This window comes from Oryctolagus cuniculus, chromosome 1 (assembly GCF_051225735.1).
Source record: "Oryctolagus cuniculus isolate XC-2025 breed Fujian yellow rabbit chromosome 1, ASM5122573v1, whole genome shotgun sequence".
Classification (NCBI taxonomy): domain Eukaryota; kingdom Metazoa; phylum Chordata; class Mammalia; order Lagomorpha; family Leporidae; genus Oryctolagus; species Oryctolagus cuniculus.
In genome coordinates, this window is record NC_142867.1 from 36749788 (window position 1) to 36766768 (window position 16981).

Consider the following 16981-nt stretch of genomic DNA (forward strand, 5'->3'; position numbering starts at 1 on the left):
AAGATGACATTTTTATCACCCAGCTTAATAAGATTTATAGTACCATGGCAAGGTTTTGAACTGTACCTTTAGAAGTAAGTGTGTAGGAATGTATGCAAAACTATACAGCTTTACAGTTACAAACTTCCTCCTCCCACTCTTATTTCCTTTTTTATTTTTTAATGAGATCCATCCTAAATTGACTTTATACACATATGATTAACTCTATTAATTAATAGTTCAACAAATATGAAGAAAAAAAACAAACTCCTCCTTGACAGTCAAGACAAAGGCTGTTCAAGTCATCCCTCCTTGCAGTGTCAATTTCACTTCTACATAATTTATTTTAGACTATTAGTACTCACAGATCCAGAAGAAATATAATATTTGTTCTTTTGGGACTGGCTTATTTCACTAAGTATGATGTTTTTGAGATTCATCTATTTTGTTGCAAATGACCAGATTTCATTTATTTTACCATTGTGTAGTATTCCATAGTGTACAGATCCCATAATTTCTTTATCCAGTCTCCAGATGACAGGCATTTAGGTTGATTCCATGTCTTAGCTATTTTGAATTGAACTACATACACATGGGGTTGCATATAACTGTTTAATTTGCTGATTTCATTTCCCTTGGGTAAATTCCCAGGAATGGGATGGCTGGATCATATTCAGATTTCTGAGGTATCTCCATATTCCATAGTGGCTTTACCAGTTTAAATTACCACCAACAATGGATTAGTGTATCTTTTCCCCTATATCCTCACCAGAATTTGTTGTTTGTTGATTTCTTTATGAAAGCCGTTCTAACTTGGGTGAGTTAAAACCTCATTGTGGTTTTGATTTTCATTTCCCTGATAGCTAGTGAAACTGAACATTTTTTTCATGTGTCTGTGGACCATTTGGATTTCATCTTTTGAAAAATGTGTTTATGTCTTTGGTCTGCAGGGCATGAGGGCAGCCTTCGCATGGCTCACAGGGAGGTAGCGGACGGCCCTGGGGAGGGCGGCACAGCCGTAGCCCAGCAGCAGCGCCGTGCCTGCATCGCGCTGCTGCCCTCACGTGCCTACACACGCTTGGGCTCCGGACAGACTCCCTGCGCTGGGCCCGGGCCTGGAGCTGGTGCCCTTTGAGCGGTGGCCAGAGGGGTCCCTGGCGCCCGGTACCTGGGCCCCTGCCACACCTGCCACGCTGCCACCACCACCTCGGCCCCACACCGCGGAGCCAGGCAGCCCCCCCCCCCCCCCCCGCCCGGGGCGGCAGCCCGGATGGAAGGCAGGCTTCGGAGCACCGTCGTCCCGGCTGCCTGGAGCTGCAGTGGGCGGTGGCTACCAGGCGAGGCTGGCGGAGAGGACCCCCAATGAGTCCACTCTCGACCAGAGTTCAGTCTGGGCGCGTGCCCCCAGCCCCCCAGCAGTGTGTGACCTGAGTGTTAGTATTTCTGGGGGCTCCGAGGGTCCTTAGAGGCACTCTGGGTCATTATGAAGCCTGCAGCATTGGCCAAAGCAGTGTCTCCGCCGAAAGGGGCCGGCCAGAGGGCTCCCTCAGCGGTAGCGAAGGGGAGAAGGCGAGCTTCCGCAGTCGCCTTGCTGGGAGTGTAGGACATGGAGGGCCCAGACCCCTGCCCGCTGTCCTTGGATCGCCTAGGGTCCAGGACACAGTTCACCTCCCCCTTCCCCAACATCGAAGGAGGGCTGTCATCTGGGGAAACGTGGTCCCTTCAGCCATGAAGGCAGAGACAGCGCCCCGGTCCCTGGAGATGCCACCTGAGTCCAGCAGCAGCCTCTTCTCTAGCAGGCCCTACAAGAGGGACTATGAGGAGGCAGACACCATCTGTGCAGTGCTGGGTAAGAAGATGGCACCAAGAGGAAGTTAGGCAGAGTCCGAGTTGTTTACAAGAAAACTGGATTGGGCACAGGCATCAGGAGAGATGACGTCAGCACGTGGACTTTATGGAAACCGAACGCATGATAGGGTAACCTTTAAAATGATTGACTGGCTTCTCTTCCCCTCCCCTATACCTTTGTTGTTTTTTGCTTTAAAAGAGGCTTACTGTGCAATAATAAACAAATTCCTGCTTGACTCACCTCCCCACTGTGTCTGATTGTCTCTGGGATCAAGGGAGGCTGGGGAACGGGCAAGCAGTGCACTTACCTTTACTCCGACTCAGTCCATCCTCATTCAGGTGGACTAAGACCCTGCATTGGTCCATTGCTTAACTGTTTTGTTTTGTTGTTGTTAAGTTTCTTGATCTCTTTATATATTCTGGTTATTAATCCTTTATCAGTTGTACAGTTTGAAGATAATTTCGCCCATTCTTTTGGTTGCCTCTTCACTTTTCCTAATTGTATCTTTTACAGTACAGAAGCTTCTCAATTTGATATAATCCCATTTCTTAATTTTGGCTTTGATTGTGTCTCTGGGGTCTTTTCCAAGAAATCTTTGCCTGTGCCAATGTCCTGCAGGGTTTTCCCAATGTTCTCTATAATTTGATGGTATCAGGTCATAGATTTAGATCTTTAATGCTTGTTGAGAGGATTTTTGTATAAGGTGTAACATAGGGGTTCTGCTTTATACTTCAGTTTTCCGGCCAGCACCGTGGCTCACTAGGCTAATCCTCCACCTGTGGCGCTGGTACCCAGGTTCTAGTCCCAGTTGGGGCGCCGGATTCTGTCCCATTTGCTCCTCTTCCAGTCCAGCTCTCTGCTGTGGCACAGGAAGGCAGTGGAGGATGGCCCAAGTGCTTGGGCCCTGCACCCGCATGGGAGACCAGGATAACTACCTGGCTCCTGGCTTCAGATTGGCACAGCACTGGCCGTATTGGCCATTTTGGGAGTGATCCAACATAAGGAAGACCTTTCTCTCTCTCTCTCTCTCTCTCTCTCTCTCACTGTCTAACTCTGCTTGTCAAAAATAATAATAATAATAATTAAAAAAAAAGAAATTCAGTTTTCCAAGCACCATTTGTTGAATAGATTGTCCTTAGTCCAGGGATTGGTTTTAGCTCCTTGGTCAAGTATAAGTTGGATTTAGATGCTTTGATTAATTCCCAGTGTTTCTGTCTTCTTCTATTGTTTAAGCCATGTGTTTTTTGTACCAGTACCAGTCGGTTTTGATTATAAATACCTTGTGGTATGTCTTGAAATGGTATTGTGATGCCTCCGGCTTTGCTTTTGTTGTATAAGATTGCTTTAGCTATTTGAGGTCTCTTGTGTTTCCATATGAATTTCAGCATCATCTTTTCTAGATCTGAGAAGAATATCTTTGGTATTTTGATTGGTATTGCATTGAATCTATAAATTGCTTTTGGAAGAATGACCATTTTGATGATATTGATTCCTCCAATCCAAGAATATGAAAGATTTTTCCATTTTTTATATCTTCTTCTATTTCTTTCTTTAATGTTTTGTAATCTCAACATAGAGATCTTTAAAATCCTTGGTTAAATTTATTCCAAGGTATTTGATTTTTTGTAGCTATTGTGAATGGGATTGATCTTAGAAGTTCATCCTCAGCCTTGGTATTGTCTCTGTATAAAAAGGCTGTTGCATTTTATGTATTGGGTTTATATTTTGCTACTACACCAAACTCTTCTATGAGTCCCAGTAGTCTCCTAGCAGAGTCTTTTGGATCCCCTATATATAGAATCATATCATCTGCAAATAGGGAGTTTTACTTCCTCCTTCCCCATTTATATCCCTTTTATTTCTTTTTCTTGCCTAATGGCTCTGGCTAAAACTTCCAGGACTATACTGAATAGCAATGGTGACAATGGGCATCCTTGTCTGGTTCTGTAAAAGTGGGAATGCTTCCAACTTTTCCACATTCAATAGAATGCTGGCCATGGGTTTGCCATAAATTGCTTGATTGTGTTGAGGAATGTTCCTTCTATACCCAATTTACGTAGAGTTTCGTCACGAAAGGGTGTTGTATTTTATCAAATGCTTTCTCTGCATCTATTTTTTTTTTTTTTTTGGACAGGCAGAGTGGACAGTGAGAGAGAGAGAGACAGAGAGAAAGGTCTTCCTTTGCCGTTGGCTTACCCTCCAATGGCCGCCGCAGCCGGCGTGCTGCGGCCAGCGCACCGCGCTAATCCGATGGCAGGAGCCAGGTGCTTATCCTGGCCTCCCATGGGGTGCAGGGCCCAAGCACTTGGGCCATCCTCCACTGCACTCCCTGGCCACAGCAAAGAGCTGGCCTGGAAGAGGGGCAAGTGGGACAGAATCCGGCACTCTGACCAGGACTAGAACCCAGTGTGCCGGTGCTGCAAGGCGGAGGATTAGCCTATTGAGCTACGGCGCCGGCTGTCTCTGCATCTGTTGATAAAACCATAGATCAATATGGTTCTTCAGTTTGATAATGCAGTGTATCACATTGATTGATTTGCAAATGTTGAACCATCCCTGCATAACAGAGAAAAAGCGCACTTGGTCTGAGGGGATGATCTTTCTGATGTGTTGTTGGATTTGATTGCCTAGAATTTTTTTGAGGATTTTTGTGTTGATATTCATCAGGGAAATTGGTCTGTAGTCTCTTTCTCTGATGCCTCTTCTTCAGCTTTAGGAATTAAGGTGATGCTGCCTTCGGAGAAAGAATTTGGGAGGATTTCTTCCCATTCAGTTGTTTTGAGTAACTTGAGAAGAATTGGAGTTGGTTCTTCTTTAAATGTCTGCTCGAATTCAGCAGTGAAGCCATCCAGTCCTGGGCTTTTCTTTGTTGGGAGGATCTTAATTACTGATTGAATTTCTGTCTTGCTTATGGATCTTTTCATGTTTTCTTTGTCTTCATGGCTCAATTTGGGTAGGTTGTATGTGTCCAGGAATCAATCCATTTCTTCTACGTTTCCCAGTTTGTGGCAACAGTGCTTTGTAGTAGTTTCTGATGATTCTTTTTATTTCTGTGGTGTTTGTTGTTAAATCTCCTGTTTCTCTAATTTTATTGGTTGGGTTTCTCTCTCCTGTTTTTGGTTAGTTGGGCCAATGGTGTGTCAGTTTTGTTTATTTTTTCAAAAAACCAGCTCTTCGTTTTGCTGATCTTTCATTTTTTGTTTCAATTTTGTTGATTTCTTCTCTAATTTTAAATATTTCTCTTCTCCTACTAGTTTTGGGTCTGATTTACTCTTTTTTTCTAGATCCTTGAGATGCTTTCATAGCTCATTTATTTGATGCCTTTCCAATTTCTTGATTTAGGCACCTATTGCTATAAACTTTCCTCTTAACACTGCTTTTGCTGTATCCCCTAAGTTTGGATATGTTGTGTTGTCATCTTCATTTGTTTCCAGAAATATTTTGATTTCTCTTTTGATTTCCTCTATGACCCACTGTTCATTCAGGAGCATATTGTTCAGTCTCCATGTATTTGCATATATTCTAGAGATTCCTGAGTTGCTGATTTCCAGCTTCATTGCCTTGTGGTCCAATAAGATGCATGGTATGATTTGAATTTTTTTGAATTTGCTGAGACTTGCTTTATAGCCAGCATTCTTAGTGTGATGTCAGAGTCCAGGAAATAGCATGAGACTACAACAACTTTATTCCTAAAACAGAACCCAAAACTCAGTAGGTCCTGATCATATTTATGGTTTTATTTCTCAATATTCATTCATTGTTATTCAAAAGGCAAAGATTATTAGACTCTATTGAGATCCTCTTAGCTGCTAAGCAATGTGCCAGGTGCCAAAAATAAAATAAGATATGCTACACTTGCTGACAAGAAATGATATCGTAGTCTAGTGGAAGAGATGAAAGTAAGATGTTCACTTTTTAACATCAAACTGTGTTAAAATAGGGAGGAAGACTAAGGATCTAATATGAACACTTGAGGTGGAGGGTAGTAGGAAACTTGAAAACAAATAACTTTTTCTGATAATAATCATGTAAGCAGAAAATATAATTTCAATTGAATAAATATTTGCAGAACTAAGAAATCTTGGTAGTCATATACATTTCATTAAAGTCTAACAGAGGTTTAAAAAAATCATATGTAATCTAAAATATTAAGAAATTAATGTTTTAGTGTAGTTACTTAAAATTTTCCCAGTACTTCTGTGAGTATATTTATGCACTTTTAAAAATATGTAAATGGGTTCACTTCATCTATTATGGACTATAACTGTGCTTGTAAATATTGCTTTTACTTAATATTTTATCATGAATCTTTTTACCATATCATTAAATACTGAGTTCTTCAGTATAGGCTCTTGGAAAAGTCTACTTCCTAGCTTATTCTCATTGCTGACAGAATTTATCTCCTTGTAGTTACAATACTAAGGTTCCTGTTGTTTTGCTGCTTTTCACCTGGGTGTCATTCTTGATTCCTACAGGTTACCTGGATCCTTGATGCAATGTTTGCTCCATCTTTTAACTAGCAATGGCACATCAAATATTTCTCATTCCTTACATCTTTAACTTCCTTCCTTTTTGCTTTTAAAGGATTGATGTGATTTTAAAAATGTCTACGTGGAAAACACACCTATGTTACAATCCCCAATTCCCTATAGCATAACCTTATGGCAGGAGGAAAATCCATCCCATTAATAATATTGTGAGATTATTATGACACATACACCAGATATTGGAAATCTTGATGGCTATCTTGGAATTCTGTATACTGTATCAAACTTGCAAAGCATATAGAAAATTCATTAGACACATAAGAACTTAACACATGTTTGATGTTGCTATTGTATAACTGAAGGATCAATAAATAGCATCCATCATTAAATAGAATCATCACTATTTAAAATCAACAATGTGTAGTAATATTGAAACTAAAACACATTTTTATTATTTTGTTAGAATAAAATCTGCATGAACCCTCACATACTCAAGGTTCAACAAAGCAGAAGTAAGATAATATTTAAACAACCACTTCATAAAACAGAATCCAGAGCTAGTCTGGCACCTTCAACCGTGTGCATCTTCTGCCTTCTTCTGGTGCTTTGGAGCATGGCATGAGAATGATTTTCTTTCATAAAAGAGAAAACTTGAAAACAGGCTGATTTTCTGTGTATCACAGTATCATTTTTGGTTTCAGGTTTTGAGCATTCAGTCCAGAATTTTCAGCACTACTATGTACATTCATCTTAGTTAATGTTTTTAAGTACCAAGAAGATATTCATCATGTACATGCCATTGCCTTGTGTGTCCTGCAGCTAAAGAGGTCAGGTGAGCTAATTACAGATGGATTTACAGCTGCTGCTATGGTGCTTATTTTAAGACACTTAGATTGGGAAATCAAACCAGCATGAAATAATTTAGTCAACATGGTGATACCATCCATCTGCAAGAGTGTAGTAAGTCTCCAAAGAAGTTGTTGAAAGTTTTAGTAATTTTAGTGTTTTTAAGTGTTTTAAGAACTTCCTGTGATGCATAAGTTTTCATTCTCCATTCACAAATGTTCCTGCTCCTATGTGATGCTTTCTCCACTGATGCTTTTGGATTTAGGTGGCTTCAGATAGCTATTTCTGTAACTGTTTCTGAATTACCCCTCATGATATTTCTACACAATGTATTTCTTTGCTTCATGGTTATGGGTGTAAGTGTTGAAATTCTTTAAGGCTGGGTTGGTAACTTTATTTTCTTGTTACCCCCACATAATCACTACATAGGGAAGTACTTAACACTTCTTAAGTCTGTTAACTTGATGATTTTTAAAGGAAACAAATAATAAAAGATTATTCTTAAGTGTTGAAATTTAACTGAAATGTGATCCCTGTTAAACATAAGAGTGGGGATAAGAGGGAAGAGATGTACAATTTGGGACATGCTCAAGCTGACTTGCCCCAAATGGTAGAGTTAGAAACATACCAGGGGACTCCAATTTAATCCCATCAAGCTGGCATGTACCAATGCCATCTCACTAGTCCAACTGATCAATTTCAGTTCACAATTGATCATAATGAAAGGACTAAGAGTCAAAGGGATCACATAAACAAGTCTAGTACCTGCTAATACCAACCGATAGAATAAATAAAGGGGAGAGTGATCCAACATGGGAAACGAGATACTCAGCAGACTCATAGAATGGCAGATGTCCTAAACAGCACTCTGGCCTCAGAATCAGCCCTAAAGGCATTCCAATCTGGCTGAAAAGTCCATGAGAGTATTTCAGGCATGGAAAGCCAAGGCACTCTGGGGAAAAAAAAAAAAAAAACAACTAAATGAAAGAGCTCCACAAGTGAGATCCCAGTGGAAAGAACAGGTCTTCAAAGAGGGAGGTACCTTTCTCTGAAGGGAGGAGAGAACCTCCACTTTGACTATGACCTTGTCTAAACAAGATAAGAGTCGGAGAACTCAAGGGGCTTCCATTGCCTTGAAAACTCATGACTGGTATATAGGGAGATTACTGATGCCATAAACAGGAGTGTCAATTTGTAAAGTCAACAACAGGAGTCACTGTGCACTTACTCCTCATGTAGGATCTCTGTCCTTAATGTGCTGTACATTGAGGCTTAATGCTATAATGAGTACTCAAACAGTATATTTCACTTTGTGTTTCTATGGGGGGTGCAAACTGTTGAAATCTTTACTTAATGTATACTAAACTGATCTTCTGTAAAAAAAAAAAAAAAAAAAAAAAAAAAAAAGAAATTATCAATTCCCAACTTGACTCTCACTGGGATTAAACATGACAATAGGTCTGATCTGATTTCATCATCATTTAAAAAATCATCTATTATTTTTCACTTTATGTTTCTGTGTGGGAGCAAACTGTTGAAATCTTTACTTAATGTATGCTAAACTGATCTTCTGTATATAAAGAGAATTGAAAATGAATCCTCATGTGAATGGAAGGGGAGAGGGAGTGGGAAAGGGGAGGGTTGCGGGTGGGAGGGACGTTATGGGGGGGGGAAGCCATTGTAATCCATAAGCCGTACTTTGGAAATTTATATTCATTAAATAAAAGTTAAAAAAAGAAAAAAAAGAAAAAAGAAAAAAAAAGATTTTTGTTGTGATATTGTAATCATAGAATGATAAAGCAGTAAAATAAATGAGAAAATTTTCAAAAATCAAGATGCTCTGCTTCAGGTCACATAGCAAAGCATCCAAGATATTTCTCCCTATTAATTTCCATGGAATTGAATAAATGGTCTTTGTTTCAATTGTTTGTGGATAACTGAGTGTATACCGTAGTGTTGTTTCTGTATAGGTTCCCATTCACTGTAAGGTTTTTTTTTGTTTGTTTGTTTGGTTGGTTGGTTGGTTTTGTTTATTTACTTTGTTTTCTTTTGTATTTTGAGCATTTGTTCCAGAAAACTGAAAGAACTCAGGCAGATAATACCTGCTTGTTTATGAATTAGTGTGGTAGTCAAGTTTCATTGCTAAACAATTAACTCTCTGCACCAGTAAGCCAGTGGATTTTAAAGTTCAGAGAGTGTGTGTTGAATCAGGGGGACAAGTCTTATTGGGAATACCCAGGACAACTGCCTTCATGGGTCTTGCATCTCCCCTAGGCAACTACTATCTTTTAATCAATCTTTTTGCTTTGATTTATTTTGAAGAACAGTAACTCTGTAATCAAACTTGTAACAAATTTTCTTTTGTCCCCCAATAGTAACATGTAAATTCATTAGTATATAAGTAATGTGTACTTATATTCCAGGCTTATGGTTTAAATATAAAATGAGATGGATATGGCAAATAAAATTTTCATCCCTATAATATTTCACCTCCTGATGTCAGGCCATAAATAAATTTTTGCTGAATTTCAAAAGGGACTTTAAGGTTGCTAATTGATTGACTTTAAAACAGAAGGTTGTATACCATTGTCCAATTGGGCCCAGTGTATTTAAATGGACCCATAGCAATGGAAGAGTGTGATAGGTGATGTTGCACAGTAGGTTAAGCTGCAGTTTAGTATGCCAGCATTCCATATCATAGGGCCTGGAATCAAGTCCTGCAGCTGCCTCCATTCCAGCTTCCTGATAGTGTGCCTGGGAGATAGTACACAATGGCCCAAGTGCGTGGCTTTCTGCCTTTCAGGCAGGAGACCTGAATAGGGTTCTTGGCTTTGAGCTTTGGCCTGGCCCATCCCTGGCTTATGGGCATGTGAGGAGTGAAACAACATATGGAAGATCTCTCTGTTTCAAATTAATAATTAAGTGAAAACATACATAAAACTATTTTTATAAGAAGGAAACGCCTATGTTTATCAGTATTGCTGCAAATATAGTTTTGCAAAACTTTGTTTTATACCTTTGTGAAACCAGTGGTAAAGGTTGTTATACTACTATAGTTTTAATAATCTGTGATTAGTTTAAATTCACTGTATATGTGTGAAATGGTCATTTTTTCCTTTCACTTTTTGTTTATAGTCATCTATATTCCCACTAAACTAGGGTCTTTTTGGCTTTTAATTGATAAATTTCTTATTTGATGAAGTATTATGCCTTCTTGATATAATGTCAGTTTGAAATACATTATATCAAATACTAAAAAAAAAAGAATGGTAGAAGGAAGGAGGGTGGGATGGGAGTGAGAGAAGGGGGAGGAAAGGAGTAAGGGAAGAAGGGAATATCATTATGCTCTTAGAATTGTATCTACAAAGCATGTTGAATCTGTCAAAAACTAATTCAAAATTAAAATGAAAAAATGAATAAATTTTAAAGTGCAATTAAAAAATGTGTAAACGGGAGTTAGAAGAGAAACAGAAAGGAATGAAATGGAGGAAAAATGGCAAAAAATGTGAAACATGAGGGACCCACCATTGCTGGATTTGAAGACAAAGTGGCCAACATCCAGGAAAGGCAGACAGTTTCCAGAAACAGAGTGAGCCTGGAATGATAGTTAGCAAGAAATCAGAGACCCCCACCTTACAACTGCACAGAACTTAATTCTGCCAACAATATAAATGAGGGTGGAAATGGATTGTACTCTAGAACCTAAAAAGAAACAGAACCATATGACACTTTAATGTTTGCCATATGAGACTAAGAGCAGAGAATACCATAATCTGATCTATACAACTGTGGTTAAGTGGTTATTTTAAACTATTATATTCGTGGTAAATTGATAGACAGTAATAGAAAAATCATACAATTGAATTCTGATGATTTTTCTCAACAGGATTGGTGGATTACTTATGTATGTGTATCCCAATCCCTCAGTGCTTTCCATTTCTTAATAAAAATTAGTTCTAGACATAGCTGGTCATAAAAAAAGAAAAGACGATGATGATTTTATCTTTTAGAGAGACTAAAACAGCAGAATAACAACTGTATGGCCAACAATTTCCCTCCACCTTCTGACACCTGCTGATCAAAGTATAACTCCTTTCTCATGCGGTTGAAGTTGAGCTCTATCTCATAGGTGAATGACAGATTGTCCATTTTATCCTATGACATCCCTTCTCTGTCATCAGAATACGCCAATCCTTTTCTGTTTTCTGTATTGATTCTGACACCACATTCTCAGCCTTGGCTAGGAATCATTACTGTTACAGTAGGCTTCAAAAAATGAGAGAAAGCAATAGTCCTTGCTTGTATTAACCTTCATTTTATGACACTGTGTTCCTGGGGAAAAGTCCAGTTAGGCAGAAATCAAAAACCCTGTTAACAATCCAAATCCAGAAAGTAGAAAGTAAATTCTTAAACATATTGACAGATACAATAGGGTTGCTATGAATAACAGTTATTACAGAGGATCTACAAATTATATGTATTGGTTTACACATTTGAGCAATAATATAAAGTAGATATCAAAATATTCATTTTCTGTTTTTCAAAATATTTTAAATATATGTAAATAATGGACTTTATTTTACTGTAGATGTGTATCTACGGAACAATTTGGCAGTAGTGCAGAAATTTTGATATGCAAAATCAAAGACCCATTCCCAGTGCCCTCGCCGTGGAATGTAGTTTCCCCATTATCAGCATCATACATTAGTGTGGTACATTTATTACAATTAATGAACCAATGTTGTTACATTAGCATTAACTAAGGTCCATAAATTAAGTTTTACTCTGCTGTTGTACAGTTCCATGTGTTTGACAAATGCACATGTCATGCATTCACCAGTACAGTATCCTACAGAATTATAGTTTCATATAGAATACAGATTTATAGTTTCATATAGAATATAGCATCATGTAAAATTGTTTCTCAGACTATCACAACGCTTAGCATTTCCTGTCTCATCCATTCATTCCTCCCCTTCTTCCCACTGAAATCTCTAACAATCAGTAAACTTTTTACTTTCTCTATAGTTTTGCCTTACCTCCAAGTGTCTTACAAATGAAATGATAGAGCACCTCGCCTTTTCAGACTTGCTGCTCTCAACTGGCAATATGAATGCAAGGGTCTTCAAGTCTTTTCTTTCTTTTTTTTCTTTTACAGTTTCACAAATTAAATGTCAATTTTTTAAAGGGTTTGTTTATTTTATTTGAAAGGCAGAGTGAGAGAGAGAGAGAGAGAGAGAGAGAGAGAGAGAGAGATCTTCCTTCTGCTAGTTCACTCCCCCAATGACTGCAACAGCTGGGTCTGGGCCAGGTCAGAGCCAGAACCCAAGAGCTTCTTCCAGGTTTCCCATATGGATATACTGACCCAAGTACTTGAGCTATCCTCTGCTGCTTTCCCAGACACATTAGAAGGGAGTTGGATCAAAATAGAACAACCAGGACCTGAACAGGTGCCCATATGGGATGCCGGCACCACAGCACCAGCCCATTTTATGTCTTTTCATTATTAAGAATTTGTTTCATTTTATTACTGAATAGTACTCCGTTGTATAAATACATCAGTTTTTTATTTATTCACTATTTTTATACTTTGTGTGTCTGTGTGGGTCCAAATTGTAGAGATCTCTACTTAGTATAGAGTTGGTCTTCTGCATGTAAAGTTAATTAAAAATGAATCTTAATGAAGAATAGGATGGGAGAGGGAGTAGGAGGTGGGATGGAAGTAGGGGTGGGAGGGTGGGTATGGGGGGAAGAACTGCAATATTCCTGAAGCTATACCAATGAAATTTGTATTCATTAAATGAAAGCTGTCTTTAAGAAAATAATTTCCATAAAATAAAATTAAAAAAAAAGATATCTTGGTTGCTTCTAGTTTTGGTCTATTACGAATAAAGCTGGTATAATATATAGTTTGGGGGGAATTTCGCAAGTGTGAGACTTCTGCCTTTGTTAGGCTCCTTCCATCTCTGTTCCTTGGAAAACAGAAAGAACTATTTGAACTGAACATATATAGAAACTATCAACTCAATTTCTCCTTTCTTCTTTTTTAGAAAGGGTCATTTCTGGAGCCAGCATTTTGGTGTAGGGTATAAAGCCACCACCTGCACTGTCAACATCCTTATGAGTACTGGTTTGAATCCCAGTTGCTCTGCTTCTCATCCAGCTCCCTGCTGTTATGCCTGGGAAGGCAGGGGAAGATGGCCCAAGTCCTTGGGCCTCTGCCACCCACGTGGGAGACCAAAAGGGGGCTCCTGGCTCCTGACTCCTGGCCTTGGACCGTCCCAACTCCAGCAGACATTGGGAGTTAGGGAAAAGACCAGCAGATGAAATGTCTCTCTTTCTGTTTCTCCCTCTCTCTGTATCTCTGCCTTTCAATAAATAAATAAATATTAAAAAAAAAAAAGAAAGGGTGTTTTCTGTATTATTGAGCCCATCAAGATTAGCATACTTTCAGCAAGGTCCTAAAAGTTGACCTAATATCTATTAGTGATGAAGATCTTATTATGGACTCAGTATTTGTATTAAAAAAAAAAAAACTAAGCAGAAAAGAGGAATACTATTTACCATGGCTGTCCCCAGAGACCCCACACAAGATAAAGCTCAGAAAATTTAAGCAATTCATAAAAAATCAAGCAGAGCCAAAATTAAATCTAAGTTGGCAGGACTCTAAAATCTGTATTCTTTCTATTACACCATCTTTTTTGCCAAAGTACTTTCCACACTAGTTCCTCTGGGTATTTTTCATCACAACTGGGGACAAAAGGCATTTTTATTCAAATAAACTGAAAAATTGGATTAATAGTAAGCTATCTTATTTCCACTATATTCACTCTGAAATAAAGAAAATACAGTGTGCAACATTCCCTAAATTTACGTTTATAGAGCTCCTTTGAGGACTGTGTCATAAGACTGGTATTTTATTTTCTAAATTTTTAGATTAGTATTCCTTAGCCCCATTCACTTCAGAAAGCATAGTTTTGCTCAGGTCACCATTCCTGTGATACTCGAGCTTCCTCATCTATAAAATTCCTCAATCTATAAAAATGTAGTGTGTGCTCAGAGTATCTTTATCTCTGGTGAGGATGCAAAATATTCAGAGAGAGGAGTCAGTGGTCAAAAATCAAAAATGCTGCCTTAAATAACATTAAAGATGCCTCCTTATGAGGGCCTTCTCAGAGCTTTATCATGCTGCTCTACTATTTCAATTTCCTGAGCAGGAATATAGAAGGAAGTATTTCTCAATGATGTTTTCAATAGGACTTTTTTTCACCCTTACAAAATAGTCTCACAGCCTGTAAAAAACAATTTGGAAAATGCCGCTTTATAGAAAAATTACCATTTCTCCTAGTGGTACCACATATTTTCATCTCTTTGCAAAAGAGAAGTGAATTGAAACACTCAGTTGTAGTGGCTTTTTAAAATGTGCCATAAGAGACAGTTTGACTTTGATTGCAGATTGTCCTGTGCTTAAACTATTCGTATCACAGAACCACTTTGGACTTGGAAAGTTATTCTGCATCCAGGGATGAGATGAAATAAGTCATAGTGGAAGATCTTGTGTTGCCAAATATGCTGAGAGCATCAATTAGGGTCAGATGGTCAACCACAAGCCCTCTTTTGAGGACCTGTATAATTGAGAGGTCACAAGTTGGGGAAGTAAAGGCATCCCTTACAGTCCTACTGATGTAGTCAAGTCTTCCTTTGTACTCTTTCCAACTTAAGTGAATCACAAATTTATTTACATATGCTATTGGGCACTTTACAAGGTATTTTGCTGCTTGCCGATATCTTTGTTCATTTTCTGTGTCTAGAGCTAGTTTAGTAAAGCTCAGCATCAATTCTCTTTCAAGTTAATCCATTTAGGCCATATCTGCACTTAGTAAGGATTTTTGAACTTTGTAAAAATTATTATTTCTAAACAAAAATCAACATAGCCTGTCAAAGAGATTCTTAAATAGAAAGTCCAAACTGAAGAAGACAAGAGGCATAACATAGTAGATTAGTACTTAGTCTTAAATATATGTGTTTCACAGCTCTCCCAAAAAGTCTATGGAAAATAGAATTAAACAATGTTTACTTTTCTGCAAAAAACTTTGAAATCTATGCATATAGGAGCCTTCAATATGTTGGTGGAAAATACATATTATAAAACTATATGTATTTCAAAAAATTTTGCATCAAAATAAATGTATCTGGTGCCAGCGCTGTGGCTCACTTGGTTAATCCTCAGCCTGCGGTGCTGGCATTCCACATGGGCGCCGGGTTCTAGCCCTGGTTGCTCCTCTTCCAGTCCAGCTCTCTGCTGTGGCCTGGGGAAGGCAGTGGAGAATGGCCCAAGTGCTTGGGCCCCTGCACCCGCATGGGAGACTAGGAGGAAGCACTTGGCTCCTGGCTTTGGATCGGTGCAGTGTGCCTGCTGTAGTGGCCATTTGGGGGGTGAACCAACAGAAGGAAGACCTTTCTCTCTGTCTCTCTCTCTCTCTCAGTATCTAACTCTGCCTGTCAAATAAAAATTAAAAAAATAAATAAATAAACTATCTTTTAGCTTCATTTTTCCATGGACATTTTGAAACACCTGAGTTTGTATGCCATAAGCATTTTCAGAATCAGTTATTTCTGGATGATGCTAAATGTTCATGACATCTTGTATTCTGTTATTTTGCTGAAGTATGAATTTTAATTGCTTATTCAAAGAGGTTGGTGTGTTGAGGCAAGTCATTTAGGCAGTGAGTGAGTCTGTCTGGTGTTTCCTGACATTAGCTAGCATTCAAACTATCTAGGGCTAAATAAATACCCCTTCCCAATATATTCATATCCTAATCCCTAGAACCTGTGAATATCACCTTCTATAGAAAAGCAGGCTTTGCAGATGTGATTAAGTTAACATGTAAGACTAGTGGGCTACAATGTGGTGTAATAGGCTAAAACTCTGCCTGTGGCATCAGCATCCCATATGGGTGCCAGTTTGTGTCCTGGCTACCGCTCTTCTAATCCAGCTCTCTGCCTATGGCATGAGAAAGCAATAGAGGATGGCCTAAGTGCTTGGGCCCCTGCACCTGCATGGGAAACCCAGAAGAATCTCCTGGCTCCTGGCTTCAGCTTGGCTTAGTTCTGGTCCTTGCAGCCATTTGGGGAATGAATCAGTGGATGGAAGAACTCTCTCTTTATCTCTGCCTCTTTCTGTGTAACTCTACATTTCAAAGAAGCACACAAAATCTTAAAAAAAAAAAAAAAAGGTTAGTCTGGGGCCTTTATAAGAACAAAAGGAATGAAAGGAATGAAAGAAGCAAAGGGATGCAAGAGGGATACGGAATGTGACCATGGAAGCAGAGATTGGAATGATAAATTTTGTAGTCACAGCTAAGGAATACAGGCAGCCACTGTAAGTTTGAAGGAAAACAAATTCTCCCATCAAGGACCTCAGGAGGAATCAGCTGTGACTGTTCCTTAACTTTAATCTAGTCAGACTTCAGACACGTGACTTCCAGAGCTGTAAGAGAATCAATCTGTAAGTTTGGGGTGAATTTTTGCAGCAGCCACAAGAAACTAATATAGAAATCAAGGTCACATAGCACTTACATGTACAATCTCTGCAGCTGTATCATTAGGAAGGCAATCCTGGCTCCATTACATACTGTCAGACCTGGGAGACTTTTAATACCAGCCTTATTCTCATTTTCTCCATTGACTATAATATTTTGGAGAATAGTTAAGATGAGCCTTCATCATATTCTTTAAGAATCAATATGCCATAAATATAAAGTGTTTAACCCTGGACTTAACTAGTCAATTATGGTTATTATTTTATTATTCCTAAAGA

At 38.7% G+C, this 16981-nt stretch overlaps 1 long non-coding RNA gene across 1 annotated transcript in view; it reads left to right on the forward strand.

The window, feature by feature from the left end:
- Positions 1-13513, forward strand: part of LOC149128360 (uncharacterized) — a 190555-nt gene extending 177042 nt beyond the window's left edge. Inside the window, exon 3 of the long non-coding RNA XR_016218045.1 lies at positions 13212-13513. This is a non-coding gene — a long non-coding RNA (uncharacterized LOC149128360). The remainder of the gene's footprint in view (positions 1-13211) is intronic.
- The last annotated feature ends 3468 nt before the right edge of the window (positions 13514-16981 follow it).